The sequence below is a fragment of the Heliangelus exortis genome, chromosome 1, assembly GCF_036169615.1.
Source record: "Heliangelus exortis chromosome 1, bHelExo1.hap1, whole genome shotgun sequence".
Lineage (NCBI taxonomy): Eukaryota > Metazoa > Chordata > Aves > Apodiformes > Trochilidae > Heliangelus > Heliangelus exortis.
The window spans coordinates 72,728,840-72,743,005 of NC_092422.1; the positions used below are offsets into that span (position 1 = coordinate 72,728,840).

At 40.9% G+C, this 14,166-nt stretch overlaps 1 long non-coding RNA gene across 1 annotated transcript; it reads left to right on the plus strand.

Moving 5' to 3' along the window:
- Positions 1 to 544: 544 nt before the first annotated feature.
- LOC139797997 (uncharacterized) lies at positions 545 to 4,807 on the plus strand. The gene is made up of 2 exons (XR_011726649.1): positions 545 to 4,533; positions 4,632 to 4,807. It is a non-coding gene; the product is annotated as an uncharacterized lncRNA (long non-coding RNA).
- The last annotated feature ends 9,359 nt before the right edge of the window (positions 4,808 to 14,166 follow it).

Sequence of the window (14,166 nt, forward strand, 5' to 3'; positions counted from 1 at the left end):
GCCAGAGAAAAGTAAAACATTTATTACTTCTCTTTCAAAATGAACAAATTACTTTCTTGAGATGGGGATGTTGCCTTGAGCACATGTGTCTGTTTGATGTAGTAACCAGTGTTTTTAAAATAGTGTTACAAATGTTGGGCCTGGTCAAGCAAGAACATGAAAGCTTCGAAATGTTAGCTCTAGACATCCTGGCCTGTTTTGAGCTGAGCAAACTCAGTACTGGCAATTAAATTAACTTCTGTGTTGCTCTTTTAATGCCTGTGAAGTTCTACCACAGGTTAACTACTTTATGAAAACCAAAGGACCTAGTCTTCTAATAAATTCGTCCCCTGCCTGTATGTAGGATAAAAGCCATGGTGCCATTTCAGACCTCAAGGTGAAGGCTAAAATTATTTTAGAAACTATGGAGAGTGTCATTTGCCTGATCTTCCCCCCTGTTGCTGCACCCTTTTGACAACTGGCAGGACCAGAGTGAAACCATGGCAGGCCATGGAGTGAAACCTTAGAGATAGCTAAGGATGGGAGAGTTGTTTTAAATTTAATGGCCTTCACTGATGATGTCCATTTTAAGGATCTAGGGGAAGTAGAAAATACACCTGCATGCACACCATGCGTTAGTAGCTACAAAGCACTCCAGAAAAGGCATAAAGTTTAGGCTATAGATTCTTTGCTTTTCCTCCTTCCTTATCTGCCATGCCTGCTGCTGACACTTTGGCAGTTCACCCCCCCCCCCCAGCTCCCCATGATGCCTGGGCTGAGAGAAGAAGGAATTTTGTTGATGTCTAGAAAAAGATGAGTTTTACAAGTTTGTTTGTAACTATGGTGAATTTTGGCTACAGAGCTACAGGAGGCTGTAGAAAACATGGTAAACACTAAACTACAGGAAGTATTATTTACTTGGAAGCCTTTTCCAAGCAGAAAGGAAACAGCAAGTTCTGTCAGACTTTGCTTCATGTTATGCTGAAGACAAATTAATACTGAGAGATCAGTCAAAACTTGTAAAGATGCATTGGGTGGGTCAAATGGTTGAGTGAGTGGTTCTTCAGTGTAGTATTTCCTGTTGCATTTTCTACTTCAGTCTTTGCCCTGGAATTATTTGATTTTGGGGCTTTTTGACTTCTTTTTTTTTTAATTTTTTTTTTAAATAGGGTCACTCAATGGTAATGCCCTGAGTAGATACTGTTTAGAGCCATCCAAGAGACGCTCAGTGGATTATCTTCCATGTGTGCTAATTTGCTTTTGTATATACCAGAATTACTTCTAATTTCTTCTGAATACAGGTGCTTTCAAGATCTCTAAATACCTCTGTGGGCTAGCAGGTAAGAGGAGCTCAATGTCTGTATCCTTGAGCCTAGTTTGTTCTTCTGGAGTCTTCCATCCTTTTTGATGCTGGGCTATTCTTTACACTAGAAGCTTCTACTACTCGTGTTTCTAAAACAAATCTCAGCTGTCTGACCTTAGATTAAGCATTATGCCAAAAAACAAAAACAAAAACAAAGACCAACTTGAAGCTGCTCCTACTGCAACTATATAAAAATTAATCCACTTCCTCTGAGCAGATGGACCCCTTATGTTCAGCAGTACACCTGTGTACGTTTAATTATTTATTGAAAACAATTATTTCCAATCAAATTGAAGATGTTATTTGAACAATCTGCAGCATCAGAAGTGTTATTCTGTTTTGTTGGGTATTTTTTTCTCAGAAAACCAGCAATTTTCATAAAACAGGCTTTCAGTACCTTTTCTGCCTCAAACATTTAAAAATATTTTCACTCCTTTTTACTTTATACAAGGAAAATGGGTTAATCTAGGAATTTACACAGAAATTTCTCCCAGTTTACTGAAAAACCTTGAAAGCCCATGCAACTTGCTTATGCATTAAGGTATATGTACTAACAAAAAGAGCCTTGGCTTTTACATTAATTGATGTTAATAGCCTACAATACAAGTGGTATTTTTCAAAACACTATTAAATCAGAAAATTTAAATAATTCCTCATATTTTTTTTCATTTAAAAGATAACCAAATTGATATGAACTGAATTCTGGAACTGTACTCGAAGCACTGTCTTTAGTTTCTATTTTGGTGGTCCAGCTAGAAGCCAAACATTTTTTGTCAGCTTGGAGTTTTTCTGGCACAATGTAAAAATGTTTCTGCTTTATTATTCCTAACATTCTGCAAAATCTCCCTCCAGAGTAAACTTTTCTAAATTAACCAATGCTTGTGTAGTTACACTCTATTTTTTAAAAATTCACTGCTGAAAGGAGCAATTAAAAAGCGAGATTGCTCTTTTAAACTTGGAATTCAATCTGTATTTAACAGGAATAAAGTAATTCAAAGATCATTTCATGCAGCTATTTCCCCTGTCAGTGTTAATCCTATTTTTCGGGTGTGTGTGGACTGTAGGATCTAGTGCTTAGGGATTTAGAAATGTCAGGCAATACAAGTGATTCCAGATGGTGGGATTTTTCCTTTGGACACTGTCTTGTCTCTTCCCAAGGCATAACTTGTACCAACCATCCCGTGACTGCAATATGCTGCCCCTTGAGAGGCATGAGGTGTAGCTAAGCTGCATTGTGCCTCTCTAATGCTGTACTGAATTTCTCCCATCCAGCCTTTTAAGCAGAGTAAGCTTAAGCAGCATTCCCAATACTGACACAAAAAGAAGCACCCAAAAAGTCCTCGGAGCTGCAAAGAAGCCCAGGAGAGAAAGCTGAACCTATGTACCTATGCTTGACTATGGCACTGGGATGTCAGACTGCTTGCAGCTTCAGTGTCACTAAGGAGGCAGAGAGATGCTCCTTGCAGAGGCAGCTCAGCTGATGCTGGCGTTGGGTACCACTGAGCCACAGCAGCATCTCAGTGGCATTGGTCTGGTGAGTCCCAGTCCCTCTGTGCTCTCTGCTAACAGTGCCTCCAGTGAGTCAGAAGCACGAAGGAGGTGAGCTGCTGCTCATCTGACACTTCTGGGCAAGGCACATGTCCTCACCTCTGCAGCGTAGGCTACAGAGCCAGGACTTTACTCACAAAGCAGCCTAAACACACGATGGCAGTGCATTCAAGTCACACCAGACCAATCCGTGGCAATGGTTAGACCTGCATATAATGCTGTCAGCTGCTCTGCAGGAGGCCAAACTATTTTGCCTGGCTACTTTTATTCCTTTTCCACCAAAATATAAAGCTAAGTTTCTACAAATGCATAAAAATAACACACATAATTACAAAGCTATTCCCGTTTTCAGGTCTTGAATGAATGGCAATGGTCTATGCATAAATAAATAAATGGTTGCAGGTGTCTGTTTTCTTCAAAGCCATATTTGCAATTCAGAAATGGCTTTTGGGGCCATCAGACTTTTCCCAGCTCTAAAGCAGAGAGGGAATCTTCCCAACAGAAGTTGGCCACACCAGGCGCTGCACTACAAGTAGCTGTGGATGTGCTGCATCCACTATCTGCAGTGTCAGCCCCTGTCTCAACTTCAGGGGGGCAGGTGCTGTGCTACCTCACCAGTGCTCCACAAAGCTTGTCACATAAATTCAAGGCATCTCTTGTTCAACCAACCTAGGTAAGTGGAGTGAGAACAGAAAAACAGATCATAAACAGCTGGTAAGACACAGTTTCTTTTGATTAGTCTCTTGGTGCACATCATTCTTGTATCCCAGGAAGATTTCCCACCATTAGAAAAATATTTGTCATGTTTTAAAACAGGATGAATCTTCATATGCACAAGATGGGTATCCACTAAACTTCAAAATAAACTTTTCTTTCCTAGGCAATAAGAGTTCTCATTATACTCCTGAGGCACTGACAGCCTTTTAATTTATTGCTTTTGGATCTGCCAACAGACTATGGGGCAAAAATGAATGAGAACTTTGATTTTTTACCAATTTTTAGTAGATACTATGTTTTCATAACACAGAAAGTATTGTTCTGTTCTTCTGGCTGGAGGAATAAGTTCTAACACACTGCAGAGCTTTAAGGGCGAGAATTCACTCTGAGGACAACCATGTGTCCTGGGAAAAAGATGAGAAGATATAAACAAAATAAATAAACATTTGGAATGGAAATGATGAGTTAGTAGCTGCTCAAATTGGAAAGCAGAATTCAAGTACATTTCCTCACATGCATGTGCAGTAGTTTGATATCTTAAATCAAGAGAGATAGCACAGACTCCATCCATTTTTTCCATTAACTCTCAACGTGCTCACATCCAGCTGCTGTTTGTATTTGTTGTGTATATATAGGAATACTTCAGTGAGTCCTGGCTAACCACATTAATAAAGCTGAAGTGGTTGATTTGATATATTGGTAATTCTACAATTTTTTTTTCTATCCATTGTATTTAGGTACTAATTTTGCTTTCAAGTTGAAAACTTAAATACATGGAGGCTCTGCTGTTTGATTTTAACCATATACACCCATCCTGTAGCTCACCAATAACTGGTAAGTCTAAGCATAACATCATAAAAACTAAGCTGAGGAGTCCTGAGTTAGAGCATAAGGAATGGACCCATCCTCCTCTGTGCTGTTTACAGGTCAGCTGAGGAATCCACTGATGGAGGAGGATATATAGTGAATCTGAGTCAGCAAAGATAACCCTATACAGTGCCATGAAGCATTTTTTCTTTTCCAGATTAACAAAAACACTTTTAGAGAAAGTTGGAGACAGATACTACACCTGGCACTATTTCTTACTGATAAGAGAAACATCATTTAAGAAGGCACCATTCAAGGATGCCATTTGCTCCCTGTCAATACAGACTTACAGTGCAGGATTATTTATTAAATCCCAAGTATGCCTCGTCTGAAGTTTCTTCTGAACTTTCTGTTAGTCCCTGTGCTGTATATTTCTTACCTCTTTGGTTGTTAATCATTTGTTTATCTTCAAAAAATTCTTTTTATTGTGGGACAGTTTGAAAACACTCTTGAAACACTTGTGAACTTTGTCCCCCTTGCCTGATGGCTCTGGTCTTAGCTGTGCACCCAGTTTCCTACGACTGCCTGCTCATATTGTCTGCCAGAGCCTCTCAGCACCTTATCTCTTTACAGCAGCATCCTGTCTCTCTCTCCCTTCATCTGAGGTTCTGCATGTCCTCCCACTTGCTCTTTCCTCCTCTTTTCCTCCTCCCGCCCTTCCTCACCACACCTTTGAGTGCCATCAACATGCCTCTCATTCTCAGCTGGTCCCTTGCTGTGGTTCCTCCCGAGGTCCCCATCCCAGGCCTCTGTCCTGGCATCTCCCCACCCACTGCTGTGCTGCTCTGGAGCCCCTCTCTGAGTTTGGCCCTCTAACTATAAGACTTCTGCTTCTGCTGCTGTTTGGTTGGCTTTTTGTGGGTTTTTTTGTTTGGTTGGTTGGCTGTGCTTGGTTTTTTTTAATTCTATTACCTGCTGACACTCCTAACTAAGCGGCTTGAAACCTGGTTAAAAGCAAGCCATTGCTTTTGCAATAAATAAATAAGTTAATAAATAACCATTAGGGCAATCCATTCTTAGCTAATTAGCTAAGAAAAGGTGAGAATACTGTTGGTCTCAGAAATTTCAAAGGTAGAGCAACACACTGTGGAAGCTAGGAGGATACATTAATCAAATGATACTCAATTTTGCAGCCTTTATTATGTTTTTTTTGTCGCTGTTAGTCAGTGCTGCCATCATTCAGTAATCAGTGTGTTTCAGTGTGTCCCATATGCCTGTAACACTACCTGAAATGGCTTTTTTCCCCTTCCACTTTCAAGGCCTTCCTGACCCCTGTGCTCGAGAAATGAAACTCGAAACTCACTTTTGAACTCATTGCCTTTGCTTAATCACTGTAACTTCTGTTAGACAAACTGCAGTTCACCTTCCTCCAAGAGCAAGCATTTTTGTTTCACACCCTTGAAAGGCAATCATCTGCAGCCTCTCTCCCCAGGAGAAACACACTTGCTGTGTTGCTGTTGCTCTCAAGTCTGCTCCTGAACGCTCCTGACCCCTGCAAAAATGCATATTCAGCAGTGTAATAAAACCACTGCCTAAGACTGGTTTGAGCAAACCCTGGACACCAAGTAGTTTTGCACTGTAGTAGAGAGAGTTCTGCAGCCTGTGCAGAGAGAAAATCAATAATCTTTGGGTTAGTTTGACAGACATAACTCATCCTCCTGTCATCAGAGAGCTCCTACGTAGCTGCTACTGTATACTCAGGCATGTGGCATTCCCAGTATTGTATTATGGCCTCATTACAGGAGTAGATATAGGACAGAAAAAAAACCAAAGCAACCACCACAACAACTCCTCCCCTCTGCAATCTCTCTTAAAATCTACTGATGGGGAGTGCTGGGGCTGCATTGAGTCCCAGCGAAACAGAGACTGCTGACCATGCATGAAATGCCACAGACAGCTGCTGACTGGCTTTTTTTCCCATCATTAACTATTTCCACAGCAACCTACATCCTTTTTTTTTTTGTGACTTCAACATGTCTCATGCTCTGAGTCTGCAGCCAAAAGCACGTGTGCAAGCAGGTGAACGATTATCTGGAAAGATGAGGCAATGTGGTTTCACCTGTAATGTGAAACCTCCTGGTCTTCCTGACCATCTTGATAAAGCCCTGGCCTAGCAGGTGCACACCTTTTGAAAGTCCACACAGAAGAACATATCTCAGGAATCAAACATCAGGTCTGAAAAGGTCTGAAACACAGCTTTGTGAGCAGCTTTTATTTTTTTCCTTCACTCACAAGCCTTATCGTGGATATGGCGATGGGAATGGGACTGTTGTCAAGAAAAGTAGAAGTGCACTCAGGTTTGTTAGTAGGAAAAAGAAACCAACAGCAGACTGTGCTAAGAGAACATTGTAATTAAGCCAGGCAAAAACTAAACCCAGATTGAAACACCCCCATATTCTGAAGCCTTTGAAAATATAAGCTGTGTGTAAATTTTGTAGCTTAAGCAGATTCCACTGTTAGATGCTTCAGCTCTCTGCCTTAGGCTGAGGTCATTTTCAAGCCAGAGGCTGATCTCATGACAGGTATCACATCACTCCTGTCTTCCCTGTTCTCTCCAGGTCTAACAATACATGAGCAATCCAATAACTACACAGATTTCTTTCAAAAAAATACCATAGGTACCTCAATCTAAAAATTAGTTAAGATGGCACTGTTAAATATAAAATGTTTTTTCTTAAAGCCTAACAAACTGTTCCTTATTTGTGAGCAAATCACTTTTACAGCATTTTACTGAATGTGATGAAATCAAAGCCATTCTTTTCAGAAATGAAGCATTCTTTTAAAACCAATTAAGTTACTCAGTCTGTTTCAAACTGTGGAGAGCAAAGCAAATGAAAGACTGACTTGCCTCAAAGCCCCCTGACTTCAGAGGGCGTTTTGCTGATTTTTGGATTAGGTTCTTCTTTAAAAAGTGATGTAAGTCATGGTAATGGATAAAGAAGCTGTGCTACTAGATCACTTGGCAGCACAGATTTGATGATAGCAGATGAGAACACCTTTTCAGTATGCTGAATCAGAGTGCAAAATACATTGTGTGTGTTGGTTCTATGCCAGCCACAGGAGGACAAACAATACCTCATCCAAAAGGTGTGATAGTATGTTATATAATGCCTTACTTAGACTGTCTATAGTAACAACTCAGACAGATTGTGCATATCTGCAGGACAAGATACACCTCCTACCTACATTCCTTGAACCAGTATGAACCAGCAGAGTGAGTATGTCCAGCACTTTGCAATTTATGTTTGTTAGATATGCTTGGTACAAGACACCCTAAATCATCTTGTCAGACCACAGCCTAAGCGTGTAATAAAACAAGCTGTTTCACACAAGGTTTCAATCTTACAAGCACAGTCATGCAGCTGAAGTCTCATCTGAAAACACAGACGTGGTCAGGGGAACCCCTTCTGTTCTAAGAATTAAGTAATTAGATGAGAAGTTGCACAAAAGGAGCATTAATTCACTATTTCCACATTTCAGTGGCCATGAACCTGGCAATGATTAGCTAATATCTCAAAAATCATTCTAGACTAGAAGGATATCTTTCCACCTTCAGCTGGAAATATAAAGAAGATGAAGTTCTCTGCCTGGTGGGATCCAAACACTGGCGCTCTAAGAAGCTTGGGCAAACTCTGCAGGAGGGTTTCTCAAGAGGTTCATCTACCAAGAGGTCCAGAGATTCTCAGCAGTCAGTGCCAGAGGTGCACCTAAAAATATGGAAAAGGCACATCTGAGAAGAGTGTTTTCTTGTCATTAAAATATGAAAGGCTATTCATTCCCTTTCTTGGCTCTGTAATAGAAGAAACCAAATATGAGTAAGAATATCTACATACGCCTCCACAAAAATCAAGAATGCCTTTGCAAATCATTTGCACCAGAAATCATCTATTTGAAAAATGCTGTTGTATAACATAATAAAAATCTGCAAAGAGAATTGGAGTTCCTAGAAATATCATTGTGTACTTAAATGACACTTGAAGAAAGACAAAACTGTGTTGGGCTGAGGTTGAAGGTTTTGGAAACTATATTTTCAGTTGTATTCAGTGGTGTTAATTAAGAGAGTTAATCAGCGTGTTACAGAAGAATTTATTAACTTCCCAAACTCATTTGAGATTGCTAAAAAATGAAATAAATAACAGTGATGTAACCACAGCAAGTCTCACGAAAAATCAGATATTTAAATTTGCTTAAACAGAGAAGTCATCCGAGGAAGAGAGGAGATTTGTTTTCATAATAAAGTAGAATAGATAATTACCTGCCTCCAGAGAGGCTGCAAGTTCTTAGTAAATATTTAACAACTAAAACATAAGCTGGTAATCAGTTCAGTGCTGTGCCTTCACCCCGAAATTCTCTGTCAGTACCCAGTCTGGGGCAGAACCCCACTGAGCTCGTGGCACCCCAGCTATGACAAGGCAACGCCAAGCTGGAGTGGAGACAGAGCATGTTTATAACACATCACTGCAGCAAGGTTAACAGCAGACAGAGCCTTCCCGTGGTGAGGAAAACCACTGCACAAGAACACCAGTACTGCAGAGAAGTCCCCAAAAAGTCATATGAAAGCTCTCCTCTTCCTTCAGGTCTTGCGTCCCTCCAGGAGGAGAGGGCTCAGCAGTGGCCCCTTGCTGGGAAGGCTGGGAAGAGCTGTAGTGCCACAGTCAGACACAGCACACCCAGAAGGCTGCTGAAGCCAAAGTACCCTCAGCTTGACTGTGAGGAGATGAGTGGTATTCAGCACCTCACCTGGAAGTGAACTGCCACAACTCAGTCTTTTGTATACTGTGAGAAAGGATGTAGTCTTTTCTTCCTTCCTGGCACTTCAATGATTTCACTTCAAGGTATCACTAAAATGTGGGAGTTGATCACAAGACAATCAGATGAAGCATTTGCCTTACCTCTGACTGTGCTTTAGCATTGGAATGAAATGTTATGTTACTGTGGAGTGACGACTGCTTTTATTTATTTGCTGAAATACAGTCAGAGTCTAAAGTATTAGTGCTCACTTCTCAGCCTTTAAAATAAGAATTTTCCCATCTCTGAGTTTTTCTGTAACTCAGTCAGCAAAATGTCTTCCAGTCTTCATTGTGAAGTTCATGCCCAATGTATAGACCATACATTTCTTAAACATTATTGTCTCTATGAATCTTTACAGGCATAAATCAGTTTTCTTGTATCTCCTTTTCAAAAGGTGCTTTGAAAATTCCTCAGCACTTCTATCTAGTCCTTGGTATTCTCACATACACGTGAGACATAAATCAATGCCACTTTCAGTAGCCAAGGCTATTTTGCTTGTTCCAAAGAATTTGGACATTGCATGAGTAGTCTGCTATAAACAATTGCTTTCAATAAATAAATTAAGTAGGAATATAAAAACAACAATGTTCTGTAAAGTGATTTAGTTTACACAGGAATCTAAGTGCCAAATATCATCCTCTGGATGCCAAATACTGTATTAATATGAGACAGAAATGAGCCATGTATTCCAGCTAGCATCTCTGTAGTTCCAGCATCCTCTCTTTCCAATGTCAGCACTGGAAAGATCAATCTAGGCTTTGGAAGTCATCTGCTTCATAGATTATTCAGCCTTTTTCATCTCTCCTTCTATGTTACTCGCAATCTGAGAAGACTCCAGGACCCATCTCAGTCCCCACTGCCCATCAAGGACGTCCTGGCCAACACCAGCCCTACTGGATTTGCAGGTTTTGTTACATACTTCCAAGTGAGGCTTGATGGAGAATCCTGCAAATCCCACCCAGGTCCCCTGAGCACTGAGCTGCTGGGCATCACAACAGCAGATCTGGATCAGGGATTTGGATGTCCACTCCTCTGGTAGCTTGAAGGCTTCCAGTTTGATGGACACGGATGCATGCAAGGAAAATAAACCCAACGCTTCTTATACACTTGATATTTGGCTGCAAGATGTCCCATCTATTCCTCCTCTCTAGCAGGCTGTCAAAAAGATCATTAACAAAGAAGATTTGCACATTTTTCCTAGCCTTGAGCACACTGCTTTTAACAAGTTGCATTCTGACCGTGGGCTCCCCAAAGCAGCTACTGACTATATACTGGGTATATTTCTCCTTTCCCCCTTTTATTAGTAAGACATCTATTAAATATAGTTTCTTTTTTAAGGGGTAAACTCCAGGGCACCAATGAGTACTGAACTTATGGACAAGAGAAATGAACCCATACAGGACAATTAGATGTCAGTGGATGCCTTGAATACCTTCAGTTCAGTTTTACACTATGTATGGATCAAAGAAGGATTGATAAGCATTTGCCAGAGAGAACAAATGGGTCCTTCCTATTTTCACTTTACCACGGGTTTTGTTTTTTTTTTAACTAACAAATTAAGAAAAAAGGTGCAGTCCCAGATAGGCAACCAATAAAAAAGCAGTGGTTATACCCATGCCTGCATATGCTTTCTTAAAATTGTTGCCATGTGAGGTGTGTGATGAATTGCTGAGGGTGCCCCAATTCAGTCAGCACAAGTGAGGGGCAAGTGAAGGATGTGTAGGTTTGCATGTCCAGAGCTGGACTACTCAGAAGTGCAAGGGACTGAATTCCACAGGCAGGCTGAGCACAGGATGTAGTAGGGAACTACTATATTTCCTAATGGCAAATTTCTAAATTTCCTCATGACAAAACACACAAGATCTAGCACAAAAACCCACTACCGTCACCACCAAAACAGCCCCCCTCCAAAAAAAAATCCCAAGTAGAAAAAATGACCAAAAGACTTATCCAGCCATCTTCTGTTCCTGTTAGAATGGCTGACCCTGGATGCCCCAAAATGTCTGAGGCTGAAAGCAGCAGAATACCAAGAGCCTCCCACCTCACTGTCACTGTCCTGTCCCTTGCAATCTGGGCATTGTCCTCATTCCTGTTCTCCTGCCTTGAAAACCAACAAGAGAGTCAGATACTCACTGAGGAAACTGTAGAGTATTCAGGGATGATGTTCACCTCATGACTTTGGGTGTGATAAGCCAGGCACCGTCAGTGTTGTCCCATTGGCACTCCCATGGCTGCCATTATTTTCCTTGGCTTTTGTGCTGGCCTGTCTCAAACACTGGGTCCCTCCCTTTATTCCTGCAGCAGCCACAGTGATGCCCATCCAGACATGAATGCTGGGTGGAATGGCTGCTCATGGCCCCTTTCCTGGAGGCTTCTGCCTGGAATCCAGGATGGTCCAGTGACTCTGCCCAAGCTGAAGTGGATCAAGCCATAGGAATAAGATTCCACCTGACACAGCCTCAACCACAGCTGGCTCAGGCTACCTGGGAGCTCTGCTTCCATGGGACATGAGTGATTTTGTCTGGAGCTGAGGTTACCTGGCAAGCTGCTCAAGGGCAGAAAGAGGCCAGGCCCACCTTGGCCCGAGGGAGGAAAATCTTATAAAAGACTGACAAAGATGTGCCAGGCCCAAAATGCTGGGTGAAAGTTATGTCTTTTACCCAGAAGATTCACTGTGTTAAGCAATAGGCTGGCATTTGCAGTTCACCCTTTGGTACCCATAAACCAAACAGCTCATCTTCTGGAGAGCTGTCTTCAGCTCACCACTTGCTTCCTTTCTCCCCCTGACCTTACAACATCATCTTGCCTTTTCTGTACTTCTGTTGCTGAGCACCTAGACCCACTCAAGTTAAATACACCAGCAGTATTGTGGCAGAGACACGTAGGCTGATTTTTCATTTGGATGCTGTCAACCACTGCTGTGGTTTGGCAAAAATTAATCTGGTAATAACTCACCTGATTTTTCCCAATTAAAAAAGTTTTCTAATTTTTCAGTTTGGCCTTTTTAGAACTTTTGCAAAATTCTAATGGACTAGAAAGAGAAGCTGCAATTAATCACGTTGGCCACTGAGGAGGTGCCACAGCTTTTTCATAGTTAGCCAATATCCTCCCTCAAAAGCATGGCTATTTATAGATAAATTTGGCACCATCAGAGCTATTGTCATTGACCAAAAGATGATTCTGCCCTGGATATGTTGTGTGGGAGCTGACTGATGATCTGCTGCAGACACTAGCCCTGGCTTTGTGGGGGATTCATACCGCACAGTGGAAAAAGCAACTGGAACAGGCTGTTTGCTGGTCAGAAGGGCATCATCCCCTGGGGACTGGTGTGAAGAGCTCTGTTATCAGGGCTTATGGAAAAGAACCAGTGGAAAAGACCTTGATTTTGCTAATGATGAATTAAGCATTTCATCGCTACCCCCCATCAGTTAGTAGTACAACTCCTGACAGCCATTTTTCGAGTACCCTTACTGGATCTTATCAGCTCACTCATTTTTCAATCAGATGATGGCACACTATTTTGCTGAGTTTAGCATTTAGGTATCTGAACCATTTGAAAGACAAATGCAAATGCCACACCTGCAGATAAAAATAGGATTTAAAGTGCTGCTGCCTCAAAACCTCATGAGTCAGAACATCAGTGTCCACTGGCCCATTGACCTGCCTCCAACTACAAGGGGCTCCAGATCAATACAAGCTGAATGCATGCAGCTCACTCTTCTCACTCAAGATCTAATCATTATTTCGAGTACAGGTAATAACAATAGGCTTTGCAGAGAAATCATTCAGTGCTTTCTCTTTCATCTTATTAGGCAAAAATCCATTTCCCTCCTCTGCATTTTATTTTGTCTTGTACCCAAGTTTTTATTCTTTCCTATGGTTCAAGGAGGATCCCCTGCTGCCTTTTATCTAGCTAGTCCATTAAATGGACCCATATCAGTCTTCCTATAAAGCTACATTAACCAGGGTATATGCATCTCCAATTTTTTTCCATTTGTCCCTAAATTTGATCAAATTAGTACACATGATGACAGAGAGGACAGCTGAGAAGGTTTCTCTTTCTAAACGATGAATGTCTTAACCTTAAAATGGACAGTTTAAGCCAGACACTGAAGTAGATACTAAAATTTCAGCATATGTTAATACTCTTTGCTGAATAGGACCTGGGTTTAGCTTATGCTTGATTTCCAGTAAAACAGTAGTATTTTTCCAGAAAAACAAAGAATTACAAATGTGGGCTAATTATGTGTTTTGCTGAACTTTCAGCCTTGAGCAAAACAACGTAAGAGCACAGGTGAACCCACCATCTGAGAAGCTTTCTTGATTTCTCTTTTCAGGGTGAGCTACTGCTGTTTAGTTGTATTTACAAATGCTAAAATAAACAAATTGTACCGTGCATTCTTTAGCTGAACTATTCTTCCCTGGCAAAGGCTGGTTAGTCCACAGTATTGACTGATACCAGATTGACTGATACCAAACTGACTAATACCAGAAGGCAAAAGAGACAAAAAAGAGCAAAGAGGCATTAATTTAGCACAAAATAAATATGTTGAGAAAGGAATTACTCAGGGCTTGAAAGAATATTTTAATTGTCTGTGTGCCAGTGATAGCGGCTTGAGTAATAGAAAAGGGGAAGTAATTGTTTTAATTTAGCATAAACATTCCCTGGAATTTTTACTAATAAGACATACTGGAAATGTTTATATTGTAAGATTTTTAATAATAAATCTACATCTAAAAGTGAACAAAAGAAAACAAAGTCAAAAAATCCCATTAACTGGGAAAATAATTTTAGCTGTACTGACATGAATTTAAACATTAAGTTATTAGATAGGTTTGATGGGGGTGAAAAAAACCACAAGACCATCAGAGGAAGAGCTTTGTTACTCCCAGTTCTTTGA